Source organism: Lithobates pipiens, unplaced genomic scaffold (genome assembly GCF_037356315.1).
Source record: "Lithobates pipiens isolate NorthernLeopardFrog02 unplaced genomic scaffold, aLitPip1_a1.2 Scaffold_28, whole genome shotgun sequence".
NCBI classification, from domain to species: Eukaryota; Metazoa; Chordata; class Amphibia; order Anura; family Ranidae; genus Lithobates; species Lithobates pipiens.
In genome coordinates, this window is record NW_027507789.1 from 84,910,044 (window position 1) to 84,921,920 (window position 11,877).

Below are 11,877 nucleotides of genomic sequence, written 5' to 3' on the forward strand. Positions count from 1 at the left end.
TCCTGGAGTGCAGCTGTGCCCAAGGAACTGCTGGGATAGCTGCCGTCATCAGGCCCAGCACCCTCATAATCCCTCTGTATGGAGATGTCTGCATCTAACAGAGAAAGGACCGCTGAAGTTATACCCTCTACCTTGCTCTGGGGTAGAACTAACTTCTGCTGCGTGGAATCCACCAGGAATCCCAGATACATTTTCGTCTGGGCCGGAATCAGTGAGGATTTTTCCTTGCTGATGATCCATCCCAGGGATTCTAAGGTCTCCACTACCCTGGCTATATCTGCCAGGATCTTCGTAAAAACCCTTGGACTGGATACCAGCCCGAAGGGGAGGGCCACAACTGCCAATGCTGAACTCCCTCTGGAGAGGCAATTGCAAATCTTAGGAAGACCTGATGGTTCTGAAATATAGGGACGTGAAGGTAGGCGCCCTTTAAGTCCAAGGTTACCATGAACACGTCCCTGAGGTGTCTCCTGAGAGAATAAACACTCTCCATGCGGAACTTCTTGTACCGCAGGAAGACATTGAGGTGCCTTAGATTTATGATGAGGCGATATCTTCCTGAGGGCTTTGGTACCACAAAATATGTGGGAGTAGAACCCCTGACCCTGCTGGCCCTCTGGAGACGGTTGTGTGCACCGTCTCCACGGCCGCATCCGCTAGGTATGCAACAGCACTGCCTATGACCTCCAATGAATCTAAGACCTCCTTAGACTTGGAAGTCTGGGAGATGTGGTCTATCAGCTTAGAGATCCACGTGTCCGCATTTCTAGCGATGGAGGCTGAGGCCAGCGCGGGGGTTCATAGCCGCCGCGTTAGCCTCCCAGGCCCTGCGTATAATAGTTTCTGCCCTCCGATCTATTTGATCCTCATCTTTAAAGGAAAGATCGGATTGTTTAGAAACTTGTGCTCCTCCTCAGTAAAAGGGCATCTACGCTTCCATGTTTTGTATTTTAGGAGCCTCTTCTCCGGATCCTTCCACTCCCTTAAGATAATATCTTTGAGTGCAGGATGTACCGGAAGAACCCTGGTCTGCGGTTTAATTAAGCCTCTATACATTTTGTCTTGGGCAGAGACCTGTGCCATGGGCTCCTGAATCTCTTCGGAAGCGTAAACAGCCCTCAGTAGTCCCTCCATGTCGTTGGCTGAAAAGATATGCCTGCTAGACCTGGAGTCTTCCCCCTCATCCTCCTCCTGGCTGTCCAACACACCCTCGTCTGAGACTACCTGCCCATGGGATTCGGACTCATCCTCCTCCTCTGAATCCTGAGACCGGAGATACCTTGGGTTGTCTGCCCGCCGTCTAGACCCCCTAGAGGAAGCGGAGTCCTCCTGGGAGGAGGCGTCCTTGCTGGCGTGAGCCTCTGAATCTCTAGACTTAAGGGAGGACTGAAAGGCTTTCAGAGTGCACAGCATCTCTGTTTGTACTGTGAGAAACTTCTCCATTATCTGAGATGTTTCCTTCCCTGTCAGCTTCTGTATACATTTAAAGCAGAAGGGTTTAGGATGATCTGGGGGTAATCTAACATTACAGTTTCCACAACGCTTAGAGTGGGTGGAAGATTTCACGGGACGGCTGGCAACCCCAAGGGCAGTGGCATCGTCCCCTGAAACAAAAACATACAGGCATTACAATATAGCACGGTACCACCCAGAGGAGAAGAGTTGGGGTATCCTCCCCCATCTAAACCTCTGGCGGCCGGTCAGACTCACCCCCTGTGGTCTCCTCCATGGCCATGGACCCTGCGGGTCTCACTGTAGACAGGAAATGACCCGAACTCTGAGCTCACTTCCTGTTCTGTGGAGGAAGTGATGTCATTCCTCCACCAAGCTCCAGGAAGATGGTGCCAAACCTCCCCAGAAAGCTGAGCACCACTGCTGCAAAGGGGAGATACTGCCTCCAGCTGCACCAAGGACCCTCTGGATTGCTAAACCTGGAGTCTTCAGAGAGATACCCTGAGCCAAAAGGGACACCAGGCTCCTTTTCTGCACGGCCACCGCACAGGTAAGGAGAGGTGAGGAAAATTGGCTCCTGAAGTTCTGGGTACACCACTGTACCCAGGGTCCTTCAGCGCTCGGGGGGGCTCTTCCAGTTTCTGCTGCCCCCCCTGAGGAAAATATAGGGGAACCCCCCCAGGAAGGATGAGAACATCCTGCCGGATCCAGAGGCTTCCCAGGCATTTGGTCCGGCTCCCATGGGGAGACCACCAGCCCCAGGCTTCGGGTCTAGGAAAAAAATAAACTGTTTCGCTGTGGGGAAACACAATCAAAACTGAGGAGCACGGGGAGGAGCGGAGGCTTTTAAACTCTTTGATTGTGTTTCCTGTCAGGTGGACCAGTCATCTCTCAGGGTACCGTCCTGGAAGACGACTTGAGAAAAACCCAAGTCTGAAAAATAGGCCCAGTCCTTAAATGGTTAAAGTGAATGGGACTGTCGATGAGTCAACAGCAGGTCAGAGGATGAGCCGCTGCGGGACAGAGATGACAGTTGCTCTTTAAAAATGATGATTTAAAAAAACGAGTCGATTTAAATCAAGCCTTTTTACTAGTGACTTATATCCCAATTTAACTCAAATCAACTTAATATAAATCAAATCCACCCTGGTTTTCATTGTCCTCAATGTCCCTCCCAACCAGACCTATGCTTCAGAGACTGCTTCCAGGGAGATCACACTTGCCCAAAATATTAGCCCATATTTCTAACAGCCAGCCAAGTAGCAGTTTTCAGTATCTGTGCTGATTATTTGCTTTCTGCCTCAACCAACCACGCATGCCACTGCTTTCCACGTGAACTGACCCTGGCTGGTTTATATACTATGCCTTAGCCCTTGTACACACGGTCGGAGATTCCCACAACCAAATCCGTCTGAGTAATTCCAGAAGTGATGTTGCATACACACGGTCGGACTAAGTTGTCGGAAAATCCGATTGTACATAACGTGATGACGTTATTTCGTTACGACGGGACTACGTTCAGGCTGGTAGCCAATAGCTTTGGTCTAGGAACTTGATCTGAGCATGCGTGGCACTTTGTCCGTCGGAGTAGGCTACACATGATCGGAGTATGTCGGATAGGAGCATTTTGTCCGAAAATTTTACCGGCAAGTTGGAAAACTTGGTCCGTCGGATATTCCGATGCAGACCACACACAGTCGGAACATCCCACAAAACGGTCCGATAGGACACATTCCATCGGAATCTCCGACCGCGTGTACAAGGGCTTAGAGCTGCACGATTTTGGCCAAAATGAGAATCACAAAAAAAGAGATTTTAACTTGAAACCTACAAATGTCAGAAAAAGGTTTAGTGGTTAAACTTTTTTTTTTTCACTTACACATCGAAGTCTATTCAACTGATAAACAATATTTCGATTTTTAACGATTCTTAACGATTAATCGTGCAGCTCTACTATGCCTCTGCGTTGTTTATCCACCACGTTTCTGCCTTTCACCTGAACTGTTTATCGACTATGCCTCTGCCTGCCATCTGGATTACTAACCACATTTCTGCCTTTTACCTGCACTGACCTCGGCCTGTTAATCGACCAGGTTTTTTTGCTTGCCGTTTGGACTGATTTTTTCCTCTGCTACTGTTGGTAGTGGAATTCAAGATAACACAGGGGTCTTGTGTGAGGGGCTTCAGAATAGTTGGGTACACACCGCTCACAGGCTGTCTGCAATTAAGGATCTCTTAGTACGGTTGTGGAAACAAACCATGCCATACTCTGCCCTGCCCTGCCATGCCATGCCATACTCTGCCCTGCCATGCCATGCTCTGCCCTGCCATGCCATGCTCTGCCCTGCCATGCTATACCCTGCCATACCCTACCCTGCCATACCCTACCCTGCCATACCCTGCCCTGCCATACCCTGCCCTGCCATACCCTGCCCTGCCATACCCTGCCCTGCCATACCCTGCCCTGCCATACCCTGCCCTGCCATACCCTGCCCTGCCATACCCTGCCCTGCCATACCCTGCCCTGCCATACCCTGCCCTGCCATACCCTGCCCTGCCATACCCTGCCCTGCCATACCCTGCCCTGCCATGCTCTGCCCTGCCATGCCCTGCCCTGCCCTGCAATACTATACTCTACTATGCTATGCTATACTCTGCCCTGCAATGCCCTGCCCGCCAATACTCTGCCATGCCCTGCCCTGCCATGCTCTGCCCTGCAATGCTCTGCCCTGCAATGCCCTGCCCTGCAATGCCCTGCCCTGCAATGCCCTGCCCTGCAATGCCCGCCAATACTCTGCCCTGCAATGCAATGCCCGCCAATACTCTGCCATACAATACTCTCAAGGTTATCCAAAGGATGAATTAGCTAATCAAAAAAAAAAAACAAAAAAAAAACACTAGATTCATTAAAAAATAAAAAAAAAATAATCGGATAGTCGTTGACTAATCGAAGAAATAATCGATAGATTAGTCGACAGACAAATTAATCGTTAGTTGCAGCTCTAAACTCCACCCATAACAACCAGAGCTCCTCAACGGAGGAGTTGCAACCTTAAACAGCCGCCAAACCTTGCGGATGAAGCAAGCATCTGAAAATGCGCTCACGTCAACCTTGTAAAAAATTTAGTGAAAGTATGAATGGACGACCAGGTCACCGCCTTAAACACCTGAGAAACAGATGCTTGATGTCGGAAAAACACTGATACAAACAGCGAGTCCGACCTCCAGAAAGGGGCTGTAGCAGACAAACACCCGCAGAGCCTGGACCATGTCCAAGGAATGCAAAGCAACCTCTTTGGGGTGTGACGGCCGAGCACATAAAGGACAGAAGCACAATGTCCTCATTTAGATGAAAAGCCAAAACAACCTCTGAAAGAAATGAAGGCTGCGGGCGCAGCACCGCCTTATCCTTATGGAGGACCAAGTAGGGAGATTTGTATGCCAAGGCCGCCAACTCAGAAACCCTCCTGGCAGATGTAATAGCCACTAGAAAGACTACTTTGAGAGTGTGTCAATAAGGGAATCTCCTTAATGTTTTCAAACGGCGGTTTCTGAAGAACCAAGAGCAGCAGGTTCAAATCCAACAGAGGTAGCGGTGGTTGAACCGGAGGGGCCACATGTTGAACCCCCTGAACAAACGTACTCACCAATGAATAAGTGGCCAAGGGTTGCTGAAAAATAAATAAAATAGACAGCCAAAGCCGATATCTGCCCCTTAATGGTGCTTAAGGCAAGTTTCTGATCCACTCCTCGCTGCAAAAAACAGCAGAATCCTGGAAACTGAGTATGTGCACGGATGCCACCTCACGTACAATGATAAATCTTCCGAGAAGATGACTTCCGTGCCCTCAACATAGTGGAGATTACTGAATCCGACAGACCTCAGTCCCTTAGCACCTGGCTTTCAACAGTCATACAGTTAAAGCCAGTGATGGTAAAGCAGGATGAAGTATTGGACCATGCGACAGAAGGTCCTCTCACATCGGCAGCCACCAAGGAACATCTGCCACCATACGTACTATGTCAGCATACCACGGACACCAAGGCCAATAAGAATCACTGGAAACCTCGGAATCCCCTCGGCTTCCAGATGTGGTAGAAGTTTGAGTGGGGGGGTGCCATTATCAGCTGATTTATGCCTTCATGGAGCCACCAAGTCTCCTGCGTCCGCCAAGGGATCTTTTGACCTGGCCACAAGCCTCTGCACCTTCCGACTGAGTCAAGAGGCCAGGAGATCCACCATCTGGTGTGCTCCACATTAGGCAAAATACATCCGGATGCAGTGACCATTTCCCTTGATCCAGCATCTGACAACTTTAGTCCGCTTGCTAGTTTTCTACGCCGGGAATGTGCATGGCCAACAAAGCCGGCACGAGCTGCTCTGCCCACCGCAGGATGTGAGCGACCTCCAGTGCTGCAGCCGAGCTCCTTGTTCCTCCTTGATGATTGACATACATCACCACCATGGCGTTGTCCGACTGGATCCTGACCGGACGCCCCTGCAGCCTCGGTCACCATGTGGAGAGGTACCGCCTGATCGCCCGATTGTTCCATCACATGGATCAGCAGGCGGGATTCTTCCTGCGTCCAGTGACCCTGGGCCGACTGTACCCCCCAAACAACCCCCCCCCCCAACCGGTCAGGCTGGCGTCCCTTGTGATCACCGTCCAATGAAGAGGAACGAACAAACTTCCCGCACCAAAGGGCCGGAGACCTCAGCCACCAGAGCAGGGAATCCCTGACTAGCTGGCTCACACAAATTTGACAATCCAGTGACAAGGGATATTTAACCCATTTGGACAGGATCTCCTTTTGCAAGACTCGAGTGTGGAATCTAGGAGCCAGCTTAAAAAGTTAGGAGCCAGGTCGGTAACGGCGATCCGGACCTGTCCCTGGCCTGACATGGAGACGAGTGAGGGGAAGATAGCGCCGCAGCCCCCCCCCCCCTTTTTTTTTCCTTAATTAAAATAATTTTTTATTTTTTTTTAACTTTTTACAAAAAAAAAAAAATTATATATATATATATATATATATATATATATATATACACACACACACACACACACACACACACACACACACACACACACACACACACACACAATTAAATAAATAATATATATATATATAATATAATGAGAAGCCATTTACCAGCCACCACACTCACCGTTGGGCAAAAGGCGCCAGATGACGCCCACAATCACTTCCTTCTCTTCACTTTGGGAAGGAAATGGGCGGGCAGTGAAAAACAGGCAGGGGAGCTTCACTCCATTAGGAATTAGCATTATTGGAATAGGGTGTAATTTCTACATCCACCACAAGATGGCGCCAGACTACCGAAAGATTTTAGAAGGCCGCAAAGCCGCGGCCTCAATTACTGGCCGGCGCGGCCTGATGCAATTGCGCGGCGGAGTTCGGGGTCCAAATGGAGACGGGATACCCCAGCAGCGTTGCCCCAGTCGCCAGGACACGAATTCTAGGCGCAAATGCGACCAGGCGCCCGGGGTTTGTCGAGCCCTGGCATACAGTACCACCTCGAAGGTGGCTACCATGAGACCCAGGACTCGCATTGCAAAAGTGCAGCGACAACCACCTGCGGGACACCAACAACTTCACCGCAGCTTGAAGAGTCTGCAGCTTGTCCGAAGGGAGAAAGACTCACCTCTGAGGAGTCCAGACTTCTGAAGGTTCAGTACCCAAACTCCTGAAGAGTTTGCATGGTGATTGCCACATCCTCAGTTAATTCTGGGGCGGAAGCTGCTCTAAAAAAGAAGAGGTAGTCTTTGGAAGATTGCGATCCCTCGCTGCCTTAAAGCCGGAATTGGGGGCTAGCAGCTTGGTGAAGACCCTCGGTGTCGATGCCAGGCCAAAAAGGGAGAGCTACCAATTGGTAGCGCTTGTCCCCAACCGCAAATCACAGAAACCTCTGATGCTTTATGCATATGGGGACATGCAAGTATGCGTCCTTGATGTCCAGGGATGACAGAAAATCCCCCCGATGGAGTGCAGCGAGCACTGAGCGAACTGATTCCATCCTGAACCTTTGTACTTTCACAAAGCTGTTGAGGGCCTTGACATCCAGGACCAGACGGACCCCTTCCTTCTTTGGGACTACAAAAAGATTGGAGTAGAATCCCTGAAACCTTTTCGGCATCACCACCACCAGTGCCACTGAGGGACCCCAGAAGAGGACAGGGCCACTCTGTGCAAAATGAACTGCACAGTGGAGGCAAGTGTGACTTTTTTTTAAGCACTTGCTGACCGCTGTATGGCGATATACATTGCACAATGGCAGCAGTGGGCAAATGGGCATACCTGTACATCAATTTTGGTGTAATATCGCATTACCGCACAATTGTCAGTTAAAGTGATGCAGTGTCGAATCGCAAAAAGTGCTCTGGTCAGGAGGGGGGGGGGGGGGGAGAATAAATCCTTCCGGGGCTGAAGTGGTTAAATAACAGAGAGAGGGTTTACAACCCCTTTAAGCCAGTGTGCATGGAGCCTAAAATTATTTTCTAAACATTTAAATAAGAATGAAAAACCAGCTCTGGCAGTAAGAGGGTTAAAGCTGAAATCCAGGTCTGGAGTTTACTGATCTAGTATATTCCATACAGTTGGGAATCGCTGTAGTAGCCACTACTACTACAGTGATTCCCTTAGTCTTCAAACTCCCATGCTACATAATAACCACAGGGCGTCACCTTTTATTTAGCACATTATTCAGCAACACATAGCATTTCCTCAGTTCATGCAAAGCATTTGCTGATTGGACCTGTAATGTCACCTCCCTGCTTCTCCAGCTCATCCAATCAGAGAATGCTTTGAATTAGTTGACAAAAATACAAGGGACGCTTTAACCACTAGGCGTCCGCTCTATAGCCGAAAGACGGCTGCAGAGCGGACGCCAATTGCCGGTGTTCTGCCGTATAGTGTCCGGCCATCAAATAGTGTCCGCCCCGTACTGCACATGCGCAGTACGGAGCTTCGGAAAATCTCCGAAGCTGAACGGCGCCTGCGCCATGAGTGGAGGTGGTAGCCCCACCATCCAAGCAGACGTAGGGTTGTGAATATTAGAGGGGCCCTCGTGGGCGAGCTTCGCTCGCCACACTTCGGGCTCGGCCTCGCTGCTCTCGGCTCTATTTATTCCTACTCTATGTCCACTTGGATGGTGGGGCTAGAACCTGGACTCACAGTGCAGGTGCCGTTCATCCTCGTCAATTTTCGGAATCAGTGTTACTGTGTACTGCGCATGCGCAGTACGCAGCGGACACTATCGGATGGAGGACGTTATATGACAAGACACCGGGAAGCCGTCCCTGGACGTCCTCCTGCTTACTTCCGCAATGCGCACTCCCGGGAGCGCGCATTGGGGAAGTTCTGTGCTGGCCGTGTCCCCCGGACACAGCCAGTCACAGATCGCTGTAAACGGCCAATCACAGCAGCCGTTTACAGCGCGATCGGCGTGCCCAATGAGAGATGATCTCATATGTAAACATGAGATCATCTGTCAGCGCCGCTCTCCCTCCTCACACAGACAGCGTGTGAGGAGGGAAGAGATGAACAGCTGCAGCAGCAAGTAATGTCCCCAGTATGCCATCTGTCCCCAGTGTGCCAGTGCCACCTGTCATTGCCATCTGTCCCCAGTGTGCCAGTGCCATCTGTCCCCAGTGCGCCACCTGTCAAGTGCCATCTGTCCCCAGCTCCATTTGCCCCAATGCCACCTGTCAGTGCCATCTGTCCCTAGTGCCACATATAATGACATCTGTGATCAGTGCCACATCAGTGTACCCATGTACCCCGTGTCATCAGTGCCACGTGCCACCTGTCATCGGGGTCACGTATTAGTGCCACCTGTCATCAGGGTCACGTATTAGTGCCACCTGTCATCAGGGTCACGTATTAGTGCCACCTGTCATCAGGGTCACGTATTAGTGCCACCTGTCATCAGGGTCACGTATTAGTGCCACCTGTCATCAGGGTCACGTATTAGTGCCACCTGTCATCAGGGTCACGTATTAGTGCCACCTGTCATCAGGGTCACGTATTAGTGCCACCTGTCATCAGGGTCACGTATTAGTGCCACCTGTCATCAGGGTCACGTATTAGTGCCATCTGTCATCAGGGTCACGTATTAGTGCCATCTGTCATCAGGGTCACGTATTAGTGCCATCTGTCATCAGGGTCACGTATTAGTGCCATCTGTCATCAGGGTCACGTATCACCACTGCCACGTCAGTTTCATTGTCCTGGTGCTCCAGGGACTTCAAAAGTTTAAATAGGTAGTCAACAAGTTAGATTTGTAATTTATGCTCCTAGAACACGTGATGGCGCTCCCTGCATGTTGGGTCTCTCTAAGTGGCCAGGCTGTGGAAAAGTCCCACACATGTGGTATCGTAATACTCAGGAGGAGTAGCAGAATTTATTTTGGGGCATTATTTGTGGTATACACAAGTCACGTGAGAGAAATAACCCATTACAATGACAATTTTGTGAAAAAAAAATAAAATAAAAAAAATCTTAATTTTGCAAAGAATTGTGGGGAAAAAAACTACAACACCAAAAAGCTCATTCTTCTTAATAAATACCTTGGAATGTCTAAAAAAAAAAAAAAAAAAAAAAAAAAGGGGTCACTTGTGGGGGGGGGGGGGGGGTAGTTGTACTTTCCTGGCTTGTTCAGGTCACAAGAAATGAGACTGGCCACCAGTACATCAGATGTGATCAATTTTGTATGATTTGCACCACAGCTTGTAGACTCTCTAACTTTCACAAAGACCAAATAATATCCACCAATTTGGGTTATTTTTACCAAAGATATCTAGCAGTAAAAATTGTGGCCAAAATTCCTGAAAAAAAAAAAAAAATTGCAAAATTTTATCACAGAAACAAAGAAAAATTCGTTTTTTTTCAACATTTTCTGTCTTTTTTCATTTATAGCGCAAAAAATAAAAAACCCAGAGGTGATCAAATACCACCAAAAGAAAGCTCTATCTGTGGGGGGGGGGGGGGGGGGGGGAAGGACAAAAAAATTCATTTGGGTACAGTGTTACATGACTGAGTAATTGTCATTCAAAGTGTGAGAGCACCGAAAGCTGAAAATTGGTCTGGTCATGAGGGGTGTTTAAGTGCCCAGTTGTCAAGTGGTTAAATGGCAGCTGCGCTAAGCAGGTTACCCTAGGGTAAATATGCAGCAGAGCATCAGCCAACCCAAAAGACTGTAACAATTGCTATAGTAGCAGCAATTACCCAGTTCTCCACATTCACAGCCCCCCGACGTATGAAAGCTGTACACATCCATTGGTCCGTACCTGGAATTCAGCATTAAAGTGGTTGTAAACCCTTACAAACCACTTTGACCTACAGGTAAGCCTAGATTAAGGCTTACCTGTAGGTCCAAAAAATATCTCCTAAACCTGTATGGTTTAGGAGATATTTGCCCGAAAACAGGCACTGCTGTCTACGGCGCATGCGTCAGAGACAGCGGCACGCAGGCACAATGAGCGTGGCATTCTCAACGACGGAGCTGCCGCGCGTGTCGGCTCGCATGCGCGGGAGTGAAGTCATCGCGGCTTCGCCGAATGACAGCGGCGGAGCTGCGAGACCCCACCAACAAGATGGATGCGGCGGACTACAAGGAACAGCGGCGACTTCGCTGGCTCCTGTGTCTGGTAAGTGACACATAATGGACTACTATGCGATGCATAGTAGTCCATTATGCTTTGCCTTTGCAGGGAATGAAAGAGGAAGTAAACTCATCAGGGTTTACTTTCTCTTTAAAGCATATCTATATATAGTAATTTAGTATAACACATACACAAAGATGGTTTCAAATGCTCACATATAATCACACCAATACGAATGACCTATAATAGACCCAGTGGAATGTGAATACAAATAAATACACCACGTCGCCAATAATTACCTCTAGTATCAGTTTATCCCGCCAACAGCCCCGATCAGGGAAAAGGACCAGGTGCCCCTTACCCTACTGAACCACCTCCTTGCTGCTCATTGCTCATTTGCGCCACGGATTTCAGTCAGAAAGCGCATGCCCGTACACAATAGAGACCGCGCACTTTGGAAGGTTCCGTCCGTCTAAAATCGGCCATTTTCTGGAGGATATTGCTACAAACCAATGGCCGCTTTAAAAGGAAATGTTCTCTTTCTAGAGGTGCTGCTTTACAGAAAGTAGTTGCCAGAGTTATAGTTTGCGACCCTAATGTGGAGTGTCAGTTTAAACCTGATAATAAGATTTTTCTTGAAGCTAAGATTATTATAATTTGTTCGGCCAAATTAACCTGTTTTACCGTGCTACCGTACCGCGCTACGTGTAACACAACATAGCTACCGCTAGGTGGCAGTATCGCAGTACGAATGATCCTTTAGAACTGTTTATTGAGAAATTCGCCAGAAAAAAATAGGTGTTAC

General features: G+C 49.0%; 1 protein-coding gene across 4 annotated transcripts in view; it reads right to left on the reverse strand.

The window, feature by feature from the left end:
• COASY (Coenzyme A synthase) overlaps positions 1–11,521 on the reverse strand; it is a 639,852-nt gene extending 628,331 nt beyond the window's left edge. For 2 of the 4 annotated variants that reach the window (XM_077459443.1, XM_077459446.1), the window contains exon 1: positions 11,372–11,521. The gene's annotated coding sequence lies outside the window, so the exon portion shown is untranslated. The remainder of the gene's footprint in view (positions 1–11,371) is intronic. The other 2 variants (XM_077459444.1, XM_077459445.1) reach the window with 2 other exon arrangements.
• Between the last annotated feature and the right edge of the window lie 356 nt (positions 11,522–11,877).